Here is a 27,013-nt window from a genome sequence, read left to right as displayed (position 1 = left end):
CTACCGACTGATTTTTCTACTGATTGTGGGTAATCCTTTCTACCTTCTCTGCATATCTGTTAATTTTTTAATAGGTGCTGGCTATTGTGAATTTTACATTAGTGGGTCCTAGATTTTGTTGCATTTCTTTGAAGTATGGGTTACTTGTTCTGCTACGCAGTTATATTACTTGGAATCAGTTCAATCCTTCTGGTATTTGCTTTTATGCTTTAAGGCAGATCCAGAGAACATTTTAATCTCAAGGCTTATTTAGCCCCAGTACTATGGCAATACCACTGAGGTCTTAACTCAATTCCCTGCATATGACAAAGTCTTTCTATACTGGTTTGTGAGAATGAACTCTTCCCAGCCCTAAATGAGCTCCAGGAATTGTTTGACCTTCTGCTTTCTGGTGTTCTTTCCGCGGCTTCAAGTAGTTTCCTCATACATGTAAAGAGATCACTAACCAAAGAGTAAAGAAGGCCCTCTGAAAAACTTGAGGTTTTTCTGTGCAGTTTCCTCCTATCTGATACTCTGCCTTGCATATCCCTGGACTCTGATCTCTGTCTCCTCACAGTGAGACTGCCTGGCTCTGTTTGGGTTTGCTGTCCCTGCACTGTGGGCTGGAAACTGCTTCTAGGAAGTAAGCTGGGGTAATCATAGACCTCACTGCCTTTGTTCTCTTCTCTCAGGGATCACAGTCCTACAGTGCCTCTTGTTCAATGTCTAAAAGCCATCTAATATTTTGTCTGGTATTCTAGTTGTTCAAGGTGGGAGGGTAAATCTAGTCCCTAATACTTCATCATGATTGGAAGCAAAAGTTATGTTAGTAATTGGGTTAAATACCAAGAAATTAAATACCACTAACTTTGGAGGTTTTACTATCAATACAATTCAGGTAACTGAAATAAAGTTTCTTTTAAATATAATTCTAAGAATATTCATTATAATACCAAGAGTCCTAAAACACAGAAGATAGTTGTGTCAGTGTTCCCAAACACTCGAGAGTTAACACCTAGTCTCTTCTTTGGCATACTGTCCCTCATAAAAATCCTACACTAACCAAAAAAGGGAAGAATTATCAGTATAATCTGTCAGAGATATAGATAGAGACTACTGACCTGAACAATAAACTACAAATTGAAGATGCAGTAAAGAAAACTTGACAATCCTGACAACTATTCAATTACTAGAAAATTCTAGCAATTTTTTTTTGTTTTCTCCATCTGTCATTATGAGGAATTAGAAATAAGAAATACCTGCACCTATACTTCTAAGAATCCCACATACCTACCCAGAAGTAAGAGCAAATCAAATAGCCATAAAGAATTGTGAAGTAGAAATGTTTACCATAAATTCATAGGGTGTTATGAAGTTATATAGCACAACCAAGACCTGTTCACTTATATTTTCTTGAAATATGTCACTTCAAGAGTTATCCTAGTGAAACCTATAAAACCAATTACAATAGCACTAATTCACGTGGTAAATGTTTTATTCTTTATATAGATATGTTTGTTTGCACATACAGAAACACGCAAAGAAGTATTTATATACAGAAAATATATTTGTCATGACACATATAAAATCAGGAACAGAGCATTATGCATATATCACATTCATTTTTCCTTAATGAAATTAAATACACCCACTTTCCTATAAATATATAAATAAATGCACAAATTTGATATCTGATTTTCTTAGTGATTGCTTAAAGAATTATAAATTAATCTGAAGAAAGATTAGCCCTGAAATATGGCACAACTGTCATTATTTCTGTAATTATATTACTAATTGGGTTAAATACCAAGTTATACTTTATCTGAATTAGTGATTGGTTTTATTGTATCAACCCTGTACATAAAAAAATTCTAATATTCTTGATCCCTAGTGCTATATTGCTGCATCAAAAAAGGTTTTGCCAATTCATATTCAGACTAGTAGTATATAAGAGAGCCATTTCACAATACTCTCAACAATGAGTACTCTCATTAAAATAATAAATTCTCCACTATTGTGCTAGGCCTGGTGACCCTCCAGTTGTAGCAAGGCACTCTGGGGACACAGAAGCACACTCTTGGCAGGATATTTTAAAGCAAGATAAGCACAGGATATTTTAAAATTTGAGGGAAATAATAAAACTACACCCCTCAGGTGCCATGTGAACTACCTGCTCACAGTTTCAACATTACAACACAATACATTCCTTTAAATGATGTCATCTTTGTGAAGCTAGGTTTCAGCAGTTGCTGCAACACAAGGCAAGTACCTTGTGAAAATCAGTGTAGAACAGGAAATGAGAGGGACGGTGTCCAATCTGATTCCCGAGTTGGGGAAGTTGTGCAGTTCCCAACAGGGTGTACAATCCCATTAGTAAGTATGACTGTTTTAAGAATGAAATGAAAACATTTTTTGTATTTCAATTTAGGTATACTATTTTTCAAATGGCTATGAAGTGGTTGGGACAGAGATACTTAAGTCGTTTAGACTTGACTACTTAATAAATGAAACTGTTAGGTATATTTCTTTTAGGTCTAAAGGCACTGGAAAAACTTACTGAGACACCAAGGGCACTGTGAACCAAGAAAGTTTGGGAATCTCTGTGCTAAACAAAATATAATCATATTTCTTTTTATCTCTGTATCTATTAAGGCTAATAAACCTTTGACTTCTCATAAATACTTAATTTATGGCTTTTTGATGTTTAGATGTTTTGAATTTTCATGGAGTTAAAACTGTTGGTAATTTTCCTCTTTGTGATTTATTTTACTGTTCTAAGTTTCAAAATTCTGCCTGATACAGAATTTCTGAGAAATATCTACATCTATTTTTTTCCCTAAATCTTTAGAAGTCTTAATGACTAGTTGTTTTTTTTTTTTTGATTAAGTAGAAAGAGTATTTTAGAACGAAAACAAATTCTTACCTGAAAGTGAGCTATTTTTCAAACAGAACCTCTGTTATGCTAAATTATTTCAGTATAATTAGGTGTCCATAAAAAATTATTACAGTAAAATAACTTTTATCTCTCTAGGCAGAGTTTATCAATGGCAAGGAAGGAGAATGTTAAATGTTCAAATATGTCTGTGAGCTAGGACAGTTAGGTGGATTTCAGAGAGAGTCACAATGTACATGAGCATACCAGGGTTCTTTTTGATGTTTAGATTCAATAACAAAACAAGCAAATAAAATCTGTTTAACCCAATGTTTTCCCAAAATTATTTTAAATATAAAAGTATTTTATAACAAGTATTAATTTCCTAAGTAACTATTTTTCTATGGATGTACACTGAAAAAACTAAACTATGATAATAAAATAGGTACACACTGCCAGCTTTAATGTACTTTACTGTTTGTTCTTTATAGGATTTGCTAAGTGTTCAGCAAGGCCATATAATTCTTTTATCACTCATTTAACATACATTTATTGAGAGTCTTCAAGTGCAGTGGATACAACCCTGAACAAGACAGACATTAGCATTGAATTCACAGAGCTGACATTATTTTTTTTTTAGTTTTATTGTTTTGAATTTTATTTATTCTTTTATACAGCAGGTTCTTATTAGGTATCCATTTTATACATATTTTGTATATATGTCAATCCCAATCTCCAAATTCATCACACCACCACCACCCCCGCCGCTTTGCCCCCTTGGTGTCCATATGTCTGTTGTTTACATCTGTGTCTCAATTTCTGCCCTGCAAACCAGTTCATCTGTACCATTTATCTAGGTTCCACATATATACATTAATATATGATACTTGTTTTTCTCTTTCTGACTTACTTCACTCTATATGACAGACTCTACATCCATCCACGTCTCTAATGACCCAATTTCGTTCCATTTTATGGCTGAGTAATATTCCATTGTATATATGTACCACATCTTCTTTATCCATTCATCTGTCAATGGGCATTTAGGTTGCTTCCATAACCTGGCTATTGTAAACAGTGCTGCGATGACCATTGGGGTGCATGTGTCTTTTTGAATTATGGTTTTCTCTGGGTGTATGCCCAGTAGTGGGATTGCTGGGTCATATGGTAATTCTATTTTTAGTTTTTTAAGGAACCTCCATACTGTTCTCCATAGTGGCTGTATCAATTTACATTCCCACCAACAGTGCAAGAGGGTTCTCTCTTCACACACTCTCCAGCATTTGTTGTTTGTAGATTTTCTGATGATGGCCATTCTGACTGGTGTGAGGTGATACCTCATTGTAGTTTTGATTTGCATTTCTCTAATAATTAGTGATGTTAAGCAGCTTTTCGTGTGCTTCTTGGCCATCTGTATGTCTTCTTTGGAGAAATATCTATTTAGATCTTCTGTCCATATTTGGATTGGGTTGTTTGTTTTTTTAATATTGAGCTGCATGAGCTGTTTATATATTTTGGAGACTAAACCTTTGTCCGTTGATTTGTTTGCAAATACTGTCTCCCATTCTGAGGGTTGTCTTTTCATCTTGTTTTGGTTTCCTTTGCTTTGCAAAAGCTTTTGTTTCATTAGGTCCCATTTGCTTATTTTTGTTTTTATTTCCAATACTCTAGGAGGTGGATCAAAACATATCTTGTTTTGATTTATGTCATAGAGTGTTCTTCCTATGTTTTCCTGTAAGAGTTTTATACTGTCCAGTCTTACATGTAGGTCTCTAATCCATTTTGAGTTAATTTTTGTGTATGGTGTTAGGGAGTGTTCTAATTTCATTCTTTTACATGTAGCTGTCCAGTTTTCCCAGCACCACTTATTGAAGAGACTGTCTTTTCTCCACTGTATATCCATGCCTCCTTTGTCATAGATTAGTTGACCATAGGTGTGTGGGTTTATTTCTGGGCTTTCTATCCTATTCCATTGATCTATATTTGTTTTTGTGCCAGTACCATAGTCTTGATTAATGTAGCTTTGTAGTATAGTCTGAAGTCAGGGAGTCTGATTCCTCCAGCTCTGTTTTTTTCCCTCAAGACTGCTTTGGCTATTCAGGGTCTTTTGTGTCTCCATACAAATTTTAAGATTTTTTGTTCTAGTTCTGTAAAAAAATGCCATTGGTAATTTGATAGAAATTGCAATGAATCTGTAGATTGCTTTGGGTAGTATAGTCATTTTCACAATGTTGATTCTTCCAATCCAAGAACATGGTGTATCTCTCCATCTGTTTGTATCATCTTTAATTTTTTTCATCAGTGTCTTATAGTTTTCTGCACACAGATCTTTTGTCTCCCTAGGTAGCTTTATTCCTAGCTATTTTATTCTGTTTGTTGCAATGGTAAATGGGAGTGTTTCCTTAATTTCTCTTTCAGAGTTTTCATCATTAGTGTATAGGAATACAAGAGATTTCTGTGCATTAATTTTGTATCCTGCAACTTTACCAAAATCATTGATTAGCTCTAGTCGTTTTCTGGTGGCATCTTTATGATTCTCTATGTATAGTATATGTCATCTGCAAATGGTGACAGTTTTTCTTTTTCTTTCCTAATTTATATTCCTTTTATTTCTTTTTCTTCTCTGATTGCCATGGCTAGGACTTCCAAAACTATGTTGAATAATAGTGGTGAGAGTTGACGTCCTTGTCTTGTTCCTGATCTTAGAGGAAATGCTTTCAGTTTTTCACCATTGAGAATGATGTTTGCTGTGGGTTTGTTGTATATGGCCTTTATTATGTTGAGGTAGGTCCCCTCTATGCCCACTTTCTGGAGAGGTTTTATCATAAATGGGTGTTGAATTTTGTCAAAAGCTTTTTCTGCATCTATTGAAAATGATCATATGGTTTTTATTCTTCAATTTGTTAATATGGTGTATCACATTGATTGATTTGCATATATTGAAGAACCCTTGCATCCCTGGGATAAATCGCACTTGATCATGGTTTATGATCCTTTTAATGTGTTGTTGGATTCTGTTTGCTAGTATGTTGTTGAGGATTTTTGCATCTATATTCATCAGTGATATTGGTCTGTAATTTTCTTTCTTTGTTGTATCTTTGTCTGGTTTTGGTATCAGGGTGATGGTGGCCTCACTGAATGAGTTTGGGAGTGTTCTTTCCTCTGCAGTGTTTTGGAAGAGTTTGGGAAGGTTGGGTGTTAGCTCTTCTCTAAATGTTTGATGGAATTCACCTGTGTAGCCCTCTGGTCCTGGACTTTTGTTTGTTGGGAGATTTTTAATCACAGTTTCAATTTCATTACTTGTGGTTGGTCTGTTCATATTTTCTATTTCTTCCTTGTTCAGTCTTGGAAGGTTATAACTTTCTAAGAATTTGTCCATTTCTTCCAGGTTGTCCATTTTATTGGCATAGAGTTGCTTGTAGTAGTCTCTTAGGATGCTTTGTATTTCTGTGGTGTCTGTTGTAACTTCTCCTTTTTCATTTCTAATTTTATTGATTTGAATCCTCCCCCTCTTTTTCTTAAAGAGTCTGGCTAATGGTTTATAAATTTTGTTTATCTTCTCAAAGAACCAGCTTTTCATTTTATTGATTTTTGCTACTGTTTTCTTTGTTTCTATTTCATTTATTTCTGCTCTGAACTTTATGATTTCTTTCCTTCTACTAACTTTGGGTTTTGTTTGTTCTACTTTCTCTAGCTGCTTTAGGTGTAAGTTTAGATTGTTTATTTGAGATTTTTCTTGTTTCTTGAGGTAGACTTGTATAGCTATAAACTTCCCTCTTAGAATTGCTTTTGCTGCATCCCACAGGTTTTGGATCATCATGTTTTCATTGTAATTTTTCTCTAGGTATTTTTTGATTTCCTCTTTGATTTCTTCAGTGATCTCTTGATTATTTAGTAACGTATTGTTTAGCCTCCATGTGTTTGTGTTTTTTACGTGTCTTTCCCTGTAATTGATTTCTAATCTCATAGCATTGTGGTCAGAAAAGATGCTCGATATGATTTCAATTTTCTTAAATTTACTGAGGCTTGATTTGTGACCCAAGATGTGATCTATCCTGGAGAACGTTCCATGAGCACTTGAGAAGAAAGTGTAATCTGCTGTTTTTGGATGGCATGTCCTATAAATATCAATTAAATCTATCTGGTCTATTGTGTCATTTAAAGCTTGTGTTTCCTTATTAATTTTCTGTTTGGATGATCTTTCCATTGGAGTAAGTGAAGTGTTAAAGTCCTCCATTATTACTGTGTTACTGTCGATTTCCTCTTTTATAGCTGTTAGCAGTTGCCTTATGTATTGAGGTGCTCCTATGTTGGGTGCATAAATATTTACAATTGTTATATCTTCTTTGTGGATTGATCCCTTGATCATTATGTAGTGTCCTTCTTTGTCTCTTGTAATAGTCTTTATTTTAAAGTCTATTTTATCTGATATGAGTATTGCTACTCCAGCTTTCTTTTGCTTTCCATTTTCATGGAATATCTTTTTCCATTCCCTCACTTTCAGTTTGTATGTGTCCCTGGGTCTGAAGCGGGTCTCTCATAGACAGCATATATATGGGTCTTGTTTTTGTATCCATTCAGAAAGCCTGTATCTTTTGGTTGGAGCATTTAATCCATTCACGTTTAAGGTAATTTTCGATATATATGTTCCTAATACCATTTTCTTAATTGTTATGGGTTTGTTTTTGTAGGTCCTTTTCTTCTCTTGTGTTTCCCACTTAGAGAAGTTCCTTTAGCATTTGTTGTAGAGCTGGTTTGGTGGTGCTGAATTCCCTTAGCTTTTGCTTGTCTCTAAAGCTTGTGATTTCTCCGTAAAATCTGAAGGAGATCCTTGCGGTGTAGAGTAATCTTGGTTGTAGGTTCTTTCCTTTCATCACTTTAAATATATCATGCCACTCCCTTCTGGCTTGTAGAGTTTCTGCTGAGAAATCAGCTGTTAGCCTTATGGGAGTTCCCTTGTATGTTATTTGTCATTTTTCCCTTGTTGCTTTCCATAAATTTTCTTTGTCTTTAATTTTTGTCAATTTGATTACTATGTGTCTTGGCGTGTTTCTCCTTGAGTTTATCCTACCTGGGACTCTCTGTGCTTCCTGGACTTGGGTGGCTATTTATTTTCCCATGTTAGCGAAGTTTTCAACTATAATCTCTTCAAATATTTTCTCAGGTCCTTTCTCTCTCTCTTCTCCTTCTGGGACCCCTGTAATGCAAATGTTGTTGCGTTTGATGTTGTCCCTGAGGTCTCTTATGCTGTCTTCAATTCTTTTCATTCTTTTTTCTTTATTCTGTTCCCCAGCAGTGAATTCCACCATTCTGTCTTCCAGGTCATTTATCCATTCTTCTGCCTCAATTATTCTGCTATTGATTCCTTCTAGTGTATTTTTCATTTCAGTTATTTTATTGTTCATCTCTGTTTGTCTGTTCTTTAATTCTTCTAGGCATTTGTTCTTTAATTCTTCTAGGTCTTTGTTAAACATGTCTTGCATCTTCTCGATCTTTGCCTCCATTCTTTTTCCGAGGTCCTGGATCATCTTCACTGTCATTATTCTGAATTCTTTTTCTGGAAGGTTGCCTATCTCCAGTTCATTTAGTTGTTTTTCTGGGGTTTTGTCTTGTTCCTTCATCTGGTACATAGCCCTCTGCCTTTTCATGTTGTCTATCTTTCTGTGAATGTGGTTTTTGTTCCAGAGGCTGCATGACTGTAGTTCTTCTTGCTTCTGCTGTCTGCCGTCTGGTAGAGGTGGCTATATAATAGGCTTGTGTAAGTTTCCTGATGCGAGGGACTGCTGGTGGGTAGAGCTGGGTGTTGCTGTGGTGGGCAGAGCTCACTACAACTTTAATCCACTTGTCTGAAGATGGGTGGGGCTGGGTTCCCTCCCTGTTGGTTGTTTGGCCTGAGGTGACCGAACCAGGCTCTTTGGTGGGGCTAATGGTGGACTCTGGGAGGACTCACGCCAAGGAGTACTTTCCAGAACTTCTGCTGCCAGTGTCCTTGTCCTCATGGTGAGCCACAGCCACCCTCCACCTCTGAGGAGACTCTCCAACACTAGTAGGTAGGTCTGGTTCAGTCTCCTATGGGGTCACTGCTCCTTCCCCTGGGTCCCGATGCGCACACTACTTTGTGTGTGTCCTCCAAGAGTGGAGTCTCTGTTTCCCCCAGTCCTGTGAAGTCCTACAATCAAATTCCACTAGCCTTCAAAGTCTGATTCTCTAGGAATTCCTCCTCCTGTTGCCAGACCACCCAGGTTTGGAAGCCTGATGCGGGGCTCAGAACCTTCACTCCAGTGGGTGGACTTCTGTGGTATAAGTGTTCTCCAGTTTGTGAGTCACCCACCTAGCAGTTATGGGATTTGATTTTGTTGTGATCGCACCCTTCCTACCATCTCATTGTGGCTTCTCCTTTGTCTTTGGATGTGGGGTATCTTTTTTGGTGAGTTCCAGTATCTTCCTGTCGATGATTGTTCAGCAGTTAGTTGTGATTCCGGTGCTCTCGCAAGAGAGAGTGAGCGTACGTCCTTCTACTCTGCCATCTTGAACCAGTCTCTGAGCTGACATTACTTAACCATTCAAATATTTCCATTTGCTTTATAATGTAGAATGATTAATTTTTGAATTAAATTAAAAACTTAGTATAAAGACACAAACACCAGGAAAAACAGTACATAAGTGTGGATGAGCATTTTAAATGAAAACTATCACAGACAATTGAAAGCAAAAGAATCTACTTTTTATTTTTAGCTCAGTGTGGAAGAAAATAGGCACAGTTGTAAAAAGAAGAAGTCTTATGCAAGATTAGTTTCATAAGAATGTATATTGCTGACATCTACTTTTCTATCATTCTTTTTAAGTAACAAGTTCACAAGATTTCTTCAACTGAACACCTGAAAAAAGGAAGCTAAATGCAACTGAATGATATACACATTGTAAAATATTTTGGCAGTGTAACAATTATGCTTTCCAGGATCTTCTTTATCATAGAGAGTGTAATTATTTCTTCTTTCTATATTTGTCTATAAATTAATTACTTAAAAAACAAAGGTGCTGAAATCTCAGAATTTTTGCAGCTGTTAAAAGTATATACAAGTCAGTTGTTTTTCATACCACAGATATTTACCAACTACCTCAAGTGTGGTATGTATAATCATAATAAACATAATATTCATAAACCATTGAACTTAGAGGTATGCCCACCTCTCTCATAGCAAATGTAACAATAATTATTTAACTGATTGATTGATGAATATAAGAAAAGGAGTCACTGAAATTACAAATGTGAAAAAAATTTATAATACAGCAAGGAGATGGTGAAGTAGAAATCTAAGACACAAGACAAACAGATGTATTTGATACTGTTTCATTATTATAAATGTGCAAAACATTTATCATGGGGGATAAAAAGTATAAAGTCAAGGAAGAACTTTCTAGGCTTATAGAATAAATAAATTAATAATCCCATCACAGAAATTTTCCTTTTGGATATGATTTCTATTCTTGCTTTAAACTACTTTTCTCATCTGACTTTCCAATGTTATAATAACTCAGGGAAGTAAGCAATGCTTTCAGATATTGTAACAATGCAAGTAAGAAAGAAATTTGGATATCAAAGGGGTCCAAGTAAATTGGAAGTAGATAATCTCTAATTTATGGAGTATTCACATAAGGTAAAGAATGATATATATACATATATCCATACTACGGTTTCATACTTAGTTTTCAAATAAGAGCCCTAACGCTTACTGTCTATGTGTGAACCCTAGGTTAAGTTAAATAAGGAACTATTTATACCTAACTCATAGGATTTTTGTGAGAAATATAAAAATATGCACATAGAAAACTTAACAAGGTACTTGACACAGTAAATGCTCAATAAATGGCAACTTTTTTCCTGCCTGTAGCTTTCATCACCTAACACATTATATAGTTGACTTATTTATTACATTTACTGTTGGTTGCCTATCTCTTTTCATTAAAATGTTAAGTCACATAGGGCAAGATCTTTTTTCTTCACTGCTGTATCTCAAGTGCTAGAAAAATGCCTGGCACATAGCTAAGAAATATGTGTTGAGTGAATAAATGTGGTTTCATTATTAGAGCTTTTTAAAGCTTCTTCACATAACACAAAGGATTTTCAACTGAAAGAGGCCATCGCTCATGTGTGTTATGTTTACTATCCAGGAGTGAGTAAAAAGAGCACTCTTGAGCTACATCTAATTTCACAAGAAAAAATCTAAATGTATATACACTGAAAAACATTAAAAATATGCATTAGCTGACTCTACAGAAATTAGAATAGGTCAGTGTTTTCTTCCCTTTCCTTTTTTTTTTTTTTTTTTTTTGCGGTACGCGGGCCTCTTACTGTTGTGGCCTCTCCCGTAGCAGAGCACAGGCTCCAGACGCGCAGGCTCAGCAGGCATGGCTCACGGGTCCAGCCGCTCCGCAGCATGTGGGATCTTCCCGGACTGGGGCACGAACCAGTGTCCCCTGCATCGGCAGGCGGACTCTCAACCACTGCACCGCCAGGGAAGCCCTCCCTTTCCTTTTTATGGGGATTTTTTTTAGAACAACTACATTATACCATAAGGCCCTCATCATTCAATTAATCAACAAGTACTTTTTGATCACCTATTATGTGCCGAGCACCATTCAGGGAGCTGGGAATACCTTAATAAATAAGGCAGAGGAGACAGACAGTCTCACAAACTTACATTCAGCTGGAGGGAGACAGGTAACATATGCATAAACAAACAAAAAAGATAACCACAGATTCTGGTTCAAGCTTTATAAGACTTTATGATAGAGACAGCAAGATAGAGAGGACCTAGGAGGATGCTTTAGATAGGGTGCTTATAGAAGGGCATTATCTCCAAGGAGATGACATTGAAGCAAATATCTGAAGGATAATGAAGCAACCATTTCAAGAACTGGGGAAAAAGCTGAAGGTAGAGACTTCTAGAATCATTAGTGCAAAATCCAAAAGGGTAGGGAAAAACTTAAGGAACCTCACATGGCAAAGAACACAGCATGAGGGGTAGAGTGGTATATGCTCAAACAGAAGAGGTGGGCAGAACTTCCGCTGGCCATGATTAACAGTTTAATTTATTATAAGAACAATGGAAAGCCATTAAAAGATTTTAAGTAGAGGAATAGCATGATTTAAACTAGTTTTTAAAATAATGTTCTGGCTGCTATATGAAGAGCAGATTGGAAAATAGGAGTGTGGTAGCTGAGAGCATGGGCTCTGGAGTCAGGAAAAGCAGTTTATACCCCAGCTTTTCCTGAATATATTGGAAATTGTATGAAATACGCATATGTAGTTATAATGGTAAGATTTTGACTATATCATAGCATAATTTTGAAAAGCACTCTTACATAGATGAGTTATTCTATTCTTAGATTTATTTATTTTATTCTAAATTTTTATATGTCCGCAAGCATTATGGAACATTTTTGTTTATTTAAGCATGATATGTTTCTTTAGTTTCATTATGTCAAACACTTTTGTGTGCTTGTGTGTAAGTTTAAAATCTAATCCAAATAATACATTGTTGGTAAAATATAAATTTAAAATATAAGGTAAAAGAACAATAACCTTAATAAGATAAAGCTTGACATAAGGACCATACACATAATATTCAAAACTATAGATTGTGGGGATATTAGCGTCTCTCTCTCTCTCTCTCTCTTTGACTCTACTTATCTGTAAAATAAGGCATTTAAAATAGTGCTTGTCACAAAATAAGAGCCTGTTAAATGTCAGCCATTAACTTTAATTTTTACAATGGACTGACATTTATCATCTGCTAGGAAACACATATAACCACAACTGATCTCCAGTAATCTTAAAAAACTAACTTTCTAGTTAATATAAGAATGTTCAACTGAAAGCATCCATAGATTCTTTCATTCATTCAATCGATACAGTATAAGGGATACAGATGCAAAGGAGAATATAGTAAGATCTTTTATTTTGAGATGGAGAATTAGGATCTTTCATTTTTATCTATATGCTTATTATATTTTTGTACAATTTAGAGAGAAACCACGCTGACTGATGATTTATGATACCTTAAATAAAATTTTAATTATATTCTAAGTATATTTTATATGCTTATAATGAATGGTACTGGGTTTTATTTACCTCATTTGTATAGTTTTCTAACATTTGGGAGTTTTCTTACAAGATTGGCAAGACAGTACAGGCTGTGGATGAACAGGTTTCTTTGACTCACATGCACAGATCAAGTAGGAAAAATAAAAGGAGAGGGTGGAGGTTAGCTTACCAAAAAAAAAACCCTCAACAAAACAAAACAGAAAACAGTGTGATGTTCATTTTTGGACACTGGGTAAGTAAAGAAGTTGGCATGCTGCCCTCCTGTTTCTGCCATGGAGTTCCAAACATGCCAGGCCTGCAGACTCAGCACTGTGGAAAGGAAAATGTGAAACAGCCACAAGCTCAGGCTGTCCACAGTAACATCCAAGTAGGATGCAAAACTGTACTACTCAACTTGTCTACAGAAAACTGAGAAGAATAAGAAATACGTCCATGGTTCCTGCTTATTTCTTTAGAACTCCTGAGACTAGAAAAAGGTAAGGAGGAAAGGTTCCAGAAGTAAACTAATCTGATTTGGTCTTTGAGCCAACGTGGAGAGCCACATCAGATGAGTATGTGTTAGAGAAGAAAGACTGCTTTTCCATTACTCCTTCTAGAAATAAGTGTCAAAAATTTAAAGAAGCATGAATACCACTATTTGAAACAGATGAGACCGTATATGCTATTAAAAACTTAATTTCTTTTATAAGGCCCATATAAGGTAGAGTATATAATGATTATTTGTGTTCTACTGGGTAGAAATCACATGGATGGTTACAGCAGCTGGCCTGACTGAAAGTGGCTTTCCCTCCTGGTCAGCTTTCAATGGGCAGGGCCTTGCATGTGTGTTGTGTGTGTCTGAGTCAGGAATGAAGACACTAATCCCATCCCCTCTCTTCAGTGTTTATTGCAAAGCATACAGAGAGGCACCACCGGCATAAGTGTCAGGACTTGATAGGTGAAATCAGCACAGCACAGTTATGCAAATCACATGTGCAACTGACACTGCTTGTGTAATTATCAATGTAATCCTCCTCTATCTACCACCTCCAGGAAGGAAAGGAGGGGTGAAGGGTGGGCAAAGTTCACACTTGGGAGATCACCCAGAGATTGGGCCAGGTGCCAGGTCTACAATCAGGTGAAAACAGTTCCTTCTCAAGGGAAGTCTGCAGGGCAAATTACACTACATTAAATGCACCATCACTGCTATGAATGAGCTACACTAAATTCAATTTCTATAACCAGCATCATTTAATCCAATATGTCTATCATTATACTGGTCTATGGCTTAGTATTGTTTGAATGGATCTCTTTAGTAAATCTGTTAGAAAAGTCATGGTGATCTGGTTTTAAAATAATGTCAATATGGAAATAACTGATAATGATAATCTTTTAGCCACATACCTAATTTTCAGACATTTTAAACTCTTATTTCACAAAATAATCAGTACTATTAATATCCAAAGGTCTATAACCTATAGCAAATCCATGTTATAAAAAAATTTCATATGTAATAGAAACTTAAGGTACTTATTTATGTACTTTTTGTTTACCTCAGAAAAATAAAGCAAAGTAATATTGAAGCAAACATTGAAGGATTAGGGGGAAAACAGCCTATGAGGAAAACAAAGAGTAGAAGGCAGAAGGAGAGACAAGAACAGGAAGATAACTTAAATGAAACAAGATGAAAAGGGTGTATTAGACAAGAAAGTTAGTGATTACAAATGCCACATGTGCTTTGAAGTACCTTTTAGTTTATGGAATTCCTGAACAGTCAATAATTTAAGGAAATGATGCGACAGTAGTAGTGAGTCCCTTAGTAAGAAATGACAGTAAATCTGAGGGCATATCATCCTCATGGCAAAGTAACAGACTGTCCCATATGAGAAGACTTAAAACTAGAGCATTTGACATGAACTTGTTTCTTTAACAGTATGGTTAAAGGTTAGCATTATCTCAAACCAAGTCAGATGCTACTTTTCAACTTTATTTTCAAGAAATCTGAAGAGGAGGAAAAAACTATCTTTTCTTACCAGCTTCTCTAAGAGCATGTAGTTTATACCTTGAAAATGCCTGTTAGCTGGTTTAATAGTCCACTAAATGTGAACATCCAAATATATTCAAAAGCAGGGTGAGTCATAATATTCTATAGGTATATCTCATGATAGTTAAAGGAATAACTGAACAAAATATAAAATAGAGTTAAAAATAAAAGACAAACTTTTGAGTTTGCAGCAGTACACTACTGAACTGATACATTTTTTAAAAAAATTAGTATTAGGAAAACTAATACAAGTATTCCATATTTCTGAGCTATTTTTATGGATAAAATATAGTACATGGAATTATAGAGTCTTAAAAAAACAAAAAAACAGTCCTTATATAAAAGAACTAAAAATGTACAATGAGGCGGATGTTGTTTTAACAGATGGATATATTATATGGTACATCTGGTCCAGTTGCTTTTTATAGGACAAAATAGCTTTAACTTGACAACCAGACATAAAGAAAAAACTTCTTAAGTGAAATTTGTCAAACATTGAATAGATTACAAAATCATGTTGTAAAAATTAACATAACTGAGGTGTTTGGAAATAAACTAGACATTTGCTCAGAATAATGTAGGCTTATTGATCCTAAGTCAAAAGACTAAGAAACTGGAAGGTTTCTCAAACAGATATATTCTAGGGTTATATGCTATAGATATATCACATAAACTAATTTTAAAAAGTGTTTATTTTTAGGTGATATATCCAAATAATTATATAATAAATACTGATTTAACTGAAAGCTAATAAGGTTTTCCTCTGACTTTTATAACAGGTCTTACTAAAAACACAAAGTAATTCTTATTTTCTTAAAATGAGATGAACAAAAAAAAAATCAGAAAAAATTCCTAAACTTATCTGCTTATTCAAGGATATTTTATTTATATATCTCTGAACAGTACCTTAATGTTATAATAAGTAATGTAAAAATACAGTAGTGTTAAGGAATACAAGAGACAGTGGATAAGTTTCCTTGGGACATAGGATTGTTCATTTTCAAGTGAAAAGATTCCATTTTTAAGCAAAGAATATTTTTTTGTAAGAATGTAAGTCCAGTACAATTCCATGGCCAAAACTGAATTTTACATATGGCATAAAAACATTTGAGACTGCGCAAGAGGCATTCTTACTTACTTTTTTCTCTTTACAATTTATACAAAGGAATGTATAATGCATATATATTACATAAGTTTCCATACATTAAAAATACATACTTCTATTGTGTTTTAAATATTTGGGCACTGCATTAGAGTATGTGAGAAATATACCTGAAGTGCTAATTAGGAAAAAATATGTAATTCTAGTTCCTCCTAGATTTAAAAAATAACAAGTATGCTAAGTATTGTTTTGATTAATAGGGGTTCAGGGCTTAATTGTAACACTATTTCCCCAGTGTACTGGCTATAATAAAGACAATTAAAAGGAGTAACACCTAACGTATGAAGCATACTAATCAAATTTCTAAGAATGAAAGGACTATAATCACTTGCTAAACTAAAAATCTGACAAAACTAATAAAACATTTTTTATAGCAGGAGCACTGATTCAGCACAAAAAACTGACATAAATACTATGTTATGTTATAAATTTACATAAAGGAAATTAGATGATTTGTGTGGTAAATCTCAGATTAATGGATAGAGTTTAAAATATAAACCAGTATCTTTTATTTTCTTACAACCGTATATATTAATATAAGGTTGGGATATGTTTATAAAGTGTAGTTTACTTTCTCAATGGACTAGAAATTTGACTGTGGTCTCCAGCTGATATATTGTTGATGATACAATTCTTTATTTCTCTCTCCTTTCCTTCTCGTCATTTAAATTTCACATGTAAAAGGATCTGGGTTTTTTTTTTTCCTTCCTCAGTCATTCTTTCTTTTTGAGTGTTCCAAAGAGGCAAAAGTAGAAAGAGGGTTGCAATTGCTAGATGTCTTAAATTTAGCCAACATACTGCAATAAAATAAAGCAATTCTAATGAAATATCCAGCATCAATATCAGAAGAATAGCTCTAACCCATAATACATGAAAATAGTTTAAAAAAAATTAAACACTGATGACTGTTGTACAAACAAAACTTAGATTGTATTATTTCACTTTTTTTTCCTAAATGGACAATATTTCACAAATAGGATATAGCACTGCCATAACAAAAGTAAGAAAGGTTCTGATTTCTCCTGTTATTATCTTAAGAAGTTGGGAATAAAATCTAGGAGTTGTTGACAGGAATTATCTGCTATTGAAAAAAGATGATCATATTAATCTATTTCCAGAAATAACATTATACTGTTTAAAATTATTGTTAGAGGGCTTCCCTGGTGGCGCAGTGGTTGAGAGTCCGCCTGCCGATGCAGGGGATATGGGTTTGTGCCCTGGTCTGGGAAGATCCCACATGCCGCGGAGCGGCTGAGCCCATGAGCCATGGCCGCTGAGCCTACGCGTCCAGAGCCTGTGCTCCGCAACGGGAGAGGCCACAACAGTGAGACGCCCGCGTACCACAAAAAAAAAATAAATAAATAAAAATAAAATTATTGTTAGAAAACAAACTTTTCCATAGCAAATACTGGCAAACACTACCAAAATATTTTTGCTCTTTAAGGAGCCCTGATTTATTAATTATTTATAAAATTGGGCATCCTTTCAAAATTAAAAAAATGTTATCAAGGACTAATCAAAATTTAAAACATGCAATCAAATGTGTGACTGCATCTTCCATCCCAGTGTGAAAAATATCATTCAAGTACTAAGTGGCAAAGGTGGGGGAGGGAAAAGTCAACATTGTTTCACACTTCTGCTGGCATTCAGCAACACAGAGCTTTTTCAAAAATATTCTTTAAAAGGGAATGCATTTTAAATGAACAAACTATATCTGGAACTAGAAGTGCAAAATCAGAAACTGTCTATATCAAGGTTCTGAGATTTACGTTAGCAGATGGTAGCAGAGAAGTAATGTTGGTGCCATGAAGGTCATCTGAAAATCTTAAGACCTATTCCATTTTCTGCAAGTCTGTTTTGAAAGTTAAAACAAACAATAGAAAACTAAAAAAAAAAAAAAACTGGGGAGTGGGGACTACCCTTTTACTCTTTAAGGTTTGATCTTAGTGACTGATGGGCAGCAAAATCCCGGGAGAAAAGATAACAGATTGTTATTAGCATCACATAATGTGAACAGCATAAGATTAAAAGATTAAATTAAGTGATCTGACAAAGTCACACAGCTAATTTGCAATGAGCCCATTCGAAAACCCATTTGTCTTGACCTCTTGACTTCCAGACAGTACTCTTTTTTGCTTTATCATTGAGTTAAAAGAGTTCAGCAAGACAGAGGATGCAATAAACATATGGGGCTGTATCATTTATTCCGTAGCATGTAGTACAGATTTAGGAGTTTGACTGTCTTGGTTTGAATTCAGGCTCCGCCCGTGTGACCTCTCTGTGCCTCAGTCTCCTCACCTGTAAACTAGGAATAATATTAGCGAGAGGCTTTCTGTCTCTCCATTCCCTTTGAAAAGCATACTGAAATTCTGGTGCTCCCAGGCCCTTCTTTGGTATGCCGACATAAACACTTCTAGCAGTTGAACTGGATACTCACGTTCAGTCAGTTATTATTCTAGCCAAACCTATTTATGCCAGCTGTACCTGTTATCATAATTAAGTAAATTATTCAAATATACATATTCCAATAAAATAAGTACAGAAAGAAAGTTCTTTCTATAAAAACTAATTTTACCCCTCTGGAAAAATTCAATAAAGGTGAGTTTAAAAAAACTACTAATGAATTGGAGGTAGGCAAAGGTAATCTTAAAAATTAGTGAGAAAAATCTTTTTTTTTTTTTTTTTTTTGCGGTCCACGGGCCTCTCACTGTTGTGGCCTCTCCCATTGTGGAGCACAGGCTCCGGACGCACAGGCTCAGCGTCCATGGCTCATGGGCCCAGCCGCTCCGCAGCATGTGGGACCTTCCCGGACCGGGGCACGAACCCGTGTCCCCTGCATCGGCAGACGGACTCTCAACCACTGAGCCACCAGGGAAGCCCAAGAAAAATCTTTAAAAACTTTAATAGAAGTCTGATTGCTTCACAAGGTCTTTAAGTTCTTAAAGAAACTGAAAATGGAATTAGAGATGATGTGATATGAGTGTGGTTTAGGCCAGGAAAATTACTTGGAATTCCATAACTAAATTCCTCACTGAAAGGAAAGGGCCTGGCCTTATATATATATATTAAAAAAAAAGATTAAATGCATATTTTATATTGGGTTGGCCAATAACATACATCTGACGGAAAAACCCGAACAAACTTTTGGCCACCCCAATGTTTATATTTTTAAATGTTAAGGACCTTTTTATGAAAAGAATTTCCCATATTGCTAGACGTACTGTTTTTAATTGATAAACTACCTGATTTTGCTCATGTCAGGTAAAGGAGTGTTAATTAAATGAATAATCCATAGGAAGTGCTTAGCACAGTGCCTCATGCCTATGGAGAGTTCAAGAAATGCCAGACATTACCTGTCAATAACCTAACTATTGGGGCTATGCAACCAAAATCAAGACACTACCCAGTGTCCTCCAGAGTATGCAAGAGAGTTCCAAATAGAAACTTCCAGCTTATATGGGATCTTACAAGGGAGGGAAGGAAGAAAGAAAGGAAGGAAGGAAGAAAGAAAGAGCGAGCTAGCATTTATTGAATGTATACTGTATTCCAGATATTTTTCTTAAACTGATTGATAGATATAAAATCTCACAGAAATATGTAAGTGCACATCAATACTGGGCTCATTGTTACCAACCTACTACATGGAAAATTTTCAAATCTAAAACACAGGAAGCAACAATGCAGTATTAATACTGTAGAACACAATAGCTAACTAGATAAAATAAAACAATGAGCACTCATTACCCAAAGTAGGGGTTGGGATGGAAGAGAAGGAAGCAAGATACTTCATATTAATAATAGTATTTATAAAAAAACAGAAATTAGAATTAAAAATCATTACATTACACTTAATACCCTATACTAGTAAGTTTAAGCACTAGTTCTTAAATTTAATCAATCTGTGGCATATTTTCTTTCACCTCTACAGCCATTTTCACTCTGCTCTACTCCTGCAGAAAGCTAATTTCTATTGGCTTCATCAATAGGCTCCTTTTTCCTCTGGCTTCTGGTTATGCTCATTTAATGTAAGGCATCAGCAAGACAGGAGGGGTGGAAAGAGTGAGGCCAAGGTGTTTATTCCTCAGTCACAGGTTAGCAGGGGTACATTCCTCTACTGAAGGTCAGTTTCAAGACTGTCTCCTACATCTCCTAATTCCAGTGACCTCTTCAGACATGGGATTGCAACCATCCCCTGTTGGTTTTCTTTATGCCTACCCCTTCTCTTGTAAATATTAGTGCTTTCATGAATGTCTCCACATTTTCCCCATTTGAGTGTCTTACTGCTTTCCTATCAGGGCTCTGATTGATAGTTATTGGTAGCACGAGTGGCCCAAGGCCTCAGACAAAATGGCATTCTGGCATTGAGTTTCTCATGTTTGAATAGAATAGCATGGCCTCCTTATCAGGAAGTTAGTGAAATCCTGGTAATTCTAGACATGTGCTAGCAACATGATTATTCAAATTGTCACTGATGGTAGTATGAAGTGCAGATGCAAGGCAAAGCTTTAGGAGTTGTGGTCTTTACTTGCTGAAGGAACAATGGTGGTGTCTAATGTGAAGACTGTAGTGTTACATGGCTACTTCTGATGGCCTGAAGGATTATACAAAGGAGAAAGGACAAATCGAAGGTCCTGAATGCTCAAGTCAGAACAGCGGTAAAATATCAAAGTTCTCTGTTAGCTTTAAGAGAGTCCTTATTTACTTACGGCTCAGGGCAAATAAGGCTGAAGACCAACTCCAGAATCTGATTTGAAGGGTTATGAAATTGCCATATTAAATAAAATGGGCAAAGCCAATACCATTTGGTCTTGGTAACAGGGTAATGATAGGGAAAGAGTGAAACAAGGGTTGTTATGATCTAATCAAATACTGAGGTTCAGAATGTTGAACCCCTAAACCCTCCCGAACCATCCTTGCCAGAAGACACATTTGTCTTCACTCCCCACCATTCCATTTAAGGAAACCAACAGTCCCGTAGATCAGCCTTTCCATATAGTAAGAGGACTTCCAACTGCTTCAACTGAGGCGGGAACCCAATCAGAGAATGGCGATTCTTTTCAGGACTCATTTCTGTTACCACTCATGGCCCTCCAGGCTCATACCAAGTTAGATATTAATATAGCCAAAATAGAGGGATATTTAGGAGGTGACAGCCTGTACACTGAAAGAATTGCAAAACTTTACCAATTTGTATCAGTAAGGAGTCCAGATAGCATGTAAGGAAATGGATTGATTCTAAGGGTTTTATACCAAGAAGATGAATTAAAATGCTAGCTCAGGCCAAATTTATCAATATAGGTGCATTCATCTGGAATTTGGGATTTAATATATTGCTTTGAGCAGGTGGGAGTGACTGGTTTATTGAATCCTTGATTCAATGATGGCTTACACAGTGAAAAGTTGAAAGGGCAGAATTTTCTTGGCACACCAAAGTAGAAGTCCAAAAGCTCAAGTAAGAATATTGGAAAAGGGCTTCCCTGGTGGCACAGTGGTTGAGAGTCTGCCTGCCGATGCAGGGGACACGGGTTCATGCCCTGGTCCGGGAAGATCCCACATGCCGCGAAGCGGCTGGGCCCATGAGCCATGGCCACTGAGCCTGCGCGTCCGGAGCCTGTGCTCCGCAACGGGAGAGGCCACAGCAGTGAGAGGCCCGCGTACTGCAAAAAAAAAACCAACAAAAACAAACAAACAACAACAGAAAAAGAATATTGGAAAGGATCTATTATGAATGACCCCGTTCAGTCCTCCCCTAACCATACCCTTGGAAGGGCCTCACCAAAGAATTACGTTGGTGAGGAAAGAACCAGTGTGCTTGGAAAGCTTCCTGGTAACTGTCTTCTCTAGGCTGGAGAGAACAATGATAGATGTTACCAACAGATCTGGGCTCCCTAATTTAAATGTATCCAATGTGATCTTCTGAGATGGCAGAGGCTTTGTGGTAGAAATTAATTTTAGGAAGTGCAGTTATCTTAATAAGCCACGGGGACGGGATAACAATGTGTTTTGCGCCACAGGGTTCTATGGAAATGGCTAATGGATTACAGATCCTCCAAGAATGAAAACGATGGTTAGACTGCCAAGCTGCTAACTATCTTACATGGACAGAAAAAGTCTAGGTCTTGTGGGCAAAAACCCAACTTTAGTCGCCGTAGTGGGGTTCATGATCTCTTATCCACTGCCCAGACCTAAGTCTATTCACATATCCAGAGTCACATAATTTTAGGTAGAGCCAGAGTCCCTTTCAGAAGGGCCCTGAAACCTGGCCACCGCTGTATGCTATGAATTTTCCTCTAAGCCATTCCAGAATCACCTGTGGCCATTTATGAGGGTGACTGTGAATTGGGAGAAGGAAAATACCAAATCCTTCTGCAGGTTATTAGACAATTGTATTAGATTAGCTCTGAATTGACATTAATCCCTGGAACCCAAAATACCACTGTGGCCTACCAGTCAAACTGGGAGCTTATGGAGGTCAAGATATATATGGAGACTTCACCCAAGTCCATCTTATAGTATCATAGGAATAAATGCATTTAGTAATGGGAAGAACCCTTACACTGGTTCCCTGACCCATGGCAGGAGGTCTATTATAAAAAGCCAAGAACAGTGCTGTCCAATGAAAATATGAAACACATATATAATTTAAACTTTTCTAATAGCCACATTTTAAACAGGTGGAATTAATTTTCGTAATATATTTAATAAATATAATTTCAACATGTGGCATTAACCATATGAAGGTACTTAACAGCCACATGTGACTAGTGGCTACCATATAGGAGATTGCAGCCCTAGAACTATCATTTCTTCCAAGATAATAAACTAAAACTGAAGGATGCTAGGGTGGTCACTCCTACTACATACCCGTTTAAGCTGTTTGTTAGGCTAATGCAAGACCTAGATGGTTCTATGGATGAATGACAGTTTAATCACATAATGCCAACTACAGAAGCAGTTCTAGTAGTAGTATCTCTGCTGGAGCACATTAACATAGTACCTGATACCATGTATGGAGCTACTGACTTAATTTCTTTTAAAAGTAATTCCTTATCAACAAAGATAATCAGAGGCAGTTTGTCTTCACAATGCAGGGTCAACATACTTTCACTATCTTACCTTAAGGCTAGGTCAACTCTTCTCTCTTTGTCATAATATAGTCCAAAGAAATCTTGTTCATCTTGACATCTCACATAACATCAAGCTGGAACATTACATTCATAGTATCATACTAATTGGATTTGGTGATGGGTCAGGAAGTAGTAAACACTTAAGATGCCTCAGTAAGACATATATTAGGGCATAGGAGATAATCTCTATGAACAGTTGAGATTTACAGGATTGGTGAAATTTTAGGGGCCTAGCGATGTAGGCATGTTGAAATAAGAGCCTCTGTAGTAAATGATAAGTTGTTGCACCTTGTACCTTTCATTATGAAGAAGGAGACAGAAAATGTGGTGTCCTCTTTGAATTTTAGAAGCAAGATATACCACGTTTGGGTGTTCTGCTCTGATGCATGTACTAGATAATCAACAAGGCTGCCAACATTGAGAGGGGACTGGGGCAAGAAATGAATCTGCAGTGTACCTCTGCTGTAGTGAAAGCTGCTATTTAGACCTTTGGTTCTAAGATCCAGAAATGTAATGATTTTTGGAAATATCTGTGGTAAGCAAAGATGGTGTATGACATCTGCCACTGAAGCATCAGAATGCAAATCCCTAGTGGAGTAAAGATATGTGATCTTCTCAGTAATGATTTGCCATTTGAAAAGCAGCTCTTAATTTGTTATTGGACTCTTGTTAAGACTGAGTATTAGGCCATGCGACTCCAAAAGACTACGTGGCCCAAACTAGACAAAATGAACTATGTGTTAATCCGATTCAACATATCATACAATAAGACGTGCACAAGAGCATTTCATTATTAAATGAAACTTGGATCACACAGGTTTGGGAAGCCCAAGTATACATCATGAGCAAGTAGCTCACGTGTTTCTGATACCTGCTACTACTGCTTCACAGTCTCTCACAATCTGGCCTCATGGGGTGTTCTCAATGACCAATTAATGTAGGATAAAACCACATGAACCCAGCTTGTAAATGGATTGTATGGTATTTAGTATTAGCTGCAACTACTGTGTTATAGGCCCAATGAAGGGGGCTGCCCCTGGAATATAGTAGTGAAAGATAACCCCCTAGCAGAATTTCAGATTGTACGGTTTGCATGGAAGAAGAGATAGCTGAGGTAATGATACATGGCATGGCCATATGGTCAAGGACTTGGAAGAACAAGACTGGAAGATTGGAGATTGAAGGTTTGGGAGAGTTATGCAGATGTGCCTCTCAGAATTGGTACAAAGTGTGACAACATGGTTACTACGTGAATTCCCTCTGGAGGGCTTCCATTGTGGAGAACCCTCTTAGTAATCTGGGCAAGATTATGTGATGGGTGACCCAAGCCAATAACACAATCTGTTTTATGGATGACAGATTCTTTATCTAGCTACCCTGGTGCTTGCTCAAGTGGCCCATGTACAAAGTGACAATGGGAACAAGGGTGGAAACTATGTATGGCTTCAACAACATAGATTTCCCCCTCTCTATGGCTGATTTAACTACCACAACTGCTGAGTTCACCACTTTCCAATGCTGAGACACTGATACAGCATTATTCTCCAAGGTGATCGACCAGTCAATTAATTAATGGCTGGCAGGTTACAATGAACTTCTTTCAACCTGAAGGAGGGAGAAATTTATTCTCATAGGAATTGATAGATATTTGGTATATAGATTTACCTCCCCTTCCTTCAGTACTTTTGGATGTGCCTCTACGCCTGGATTTAACAGAATGCCTTAACAATTATCATAGTATTCCTTAAAATATTGACTTTAACCAGGAAATTCTTTTCACAGCAAAGGAAATATAGAAATGGGCTCAAACCTATAGATTTCGCTGGCCATACCTCATGCCACGACATCCAGAATCATTTGGCCAAATAGAGTGGTGAAGTGGCCTACCAGTGGAGTGGTTCATGTATAGTTGCTAGCTGGGAGAAGTTTGGGTGTGTTCTATAGGATGTGATAAATGCCAAAAGTCATCTGTCTCCTCCATTGCCAGAATGCATAAGTTTGAGAACAAAGAGGTTAAGGTAGTAGTGGACACAACACAAATACCTCAAGTAACTCATTTAAGGGATTTTCACTTCCTGTGCTGAAATCTTGGGATTGGTGGTTTTGGAGATCTCAGTGGCCAAAGGAAGAATGTTTCCACCAGGGATCAGAGTTCTGTTACCATTGTGTTGGAAGCTGAGACTACTCCCTGGCTATTTGGGGCATTTTAAGCTGCTGAATTAACAGGAAGAGAAGTGGGCTATTGGCTGGTAATTTTTCCAGATTACCAAAATGATCTGGGGTTGTTGTTATATGATATGGGCAAGGCCAACTATGTTTGAAACTCAGGAGATTTAGTGGGGCATCTCTAACAAAAACTTCTCCAATAATGCTGGTTACTGAAAAACTACAGTAATCCAAGGAAGGAAGGGCCACCAAATACTCAATGTTGTAGGAATTCAGGATCACCCATAAAGAACCCTGTCCAGACCAGGGGCTAAAAAGAGGGTGAAAGTAAGGGGAAGATGAAATTGGCAGTGGAAGAAGAAAGCCATATATATTGTGAAAAGCATTGGTGATGGTGAGTGTTGGAAGTAGGCCTGAACTGACTTCACCCCTTGATGATGCAGTAAGTGGATGATACCCCTCTCCCCCTCTCATCCCTCCATTAAACTCCCCTTATTAGCCAATTTGAGCATATCTGTTTATATATATGCAAAAGTCATGACTTAGTATACCAAAATGCAAAATCAGCATAATAGCAGTTAAAGGGACCATGTCTTTTTTTTTGAACCTCAAAGTAGAAATGTATTTATTTACAAAATTTACAGTTTCATAGAAACAGCTTTGCTTTATGCACATAAACTTTATAATTATATAGAACCATGTAAATTATAGGGTCCGGCCTTGCAAAGCCAGTGGAAGGGGCTTACTTTGGGTGACATCTTTCCCTCCCCTCATTCCACTAGCCACCAACCGGGAGCCCCTATATGGGCCATGCCTAATCTGCATAACGAAACCAATTGTAGCCATCCAGCTTAGTCTAACACAAAAACCAAGGTGTCTTGACTTCTTAGACACTACCCACAGGGATAAATCTCTTGAAAGAACAAAAAGGAAATCAAGGAAACAAATTGAGATGACTGTCAAATGCCTTCCAGAGGTGTCAACAGGCAGTGAACCTTCTAAGAGCAATCTAGCAATCACCAGGCAAAATTACATGTATACACTAAACCGTGATAGTAAAAACACCACAGTTTTGTAAATTTTGTGACCAGTGGAAATAGATGTTTAAAGTTATATTTCTGCCTCAACTTCATCCTCATGAAAAGCTATGTTTTATATAATCCTTGGTCAACTGAATAATACTTTAATAAGCCAGAGTGCATGGCTACCTAAAGGAAATAACTGTCAGGTCTTAAAAATATCTTTCAATAAAGAATACTTTTTATAATAAAACAATACCACTTTAAGATATAATTTTCACAGCATAATTTTTAAATAAAATATAACGTGTGATAGTTGGAAATGAGTGAACTGCTTTAAGTCAGGGATGAATATAAAATATATACTTAAAACAGTTTAATATTTGCTTTAATTTCATTTTTCTTTAACAGCCCCAAATTTAAGAGTTAATGTCTAGAATAGTTTTACATTATTTCACATTCACGTTAAAAACTGTGTAAAGCCTTAAGGATTAACAGGAAAAATGTAAAGAAAGATAGTATGAGCATTACCTCACAACCCACAGCACTCTCTAATA

At 36.5% G+C, this 27,013-nt stretch overlaps 1 protein-coding gene across 1 annotated transcript in view; it reads right to left on the bottom strand.

Annotated features, from left to right (window-relative positions):
• IKZF2 (IKAROS family zinc finger 2) overlaps nucleotides 1–27,013 on the bottom strand; it is a 168,075-nt gene that overhangs the window by 32,034 nt on the left and 109,028 nt on the right. The gene's annotated exons all lie outside the window — the stretch shown is intronic.

Source organism: Lagenorhynchus albirostris, chromosome 6 (genome assembly GCF_949774975.1).
Source record: "Lagenorhynchus albirostris chromosome 6, mLagAlb1.1, whole genome shotgun sequence".
NCBI classification, from domain to species: Eukaryota; Metazoa; Chordata; class Mammalia; order Artiodactyla; family Delphinidae; genus Lagenorhynchus; species Lagenorhynchus albirostris.
Note: the sequence above shows the minus strand (reverse complement) of the source record. Positions and strands in the feature narration are given on the sequence as shown.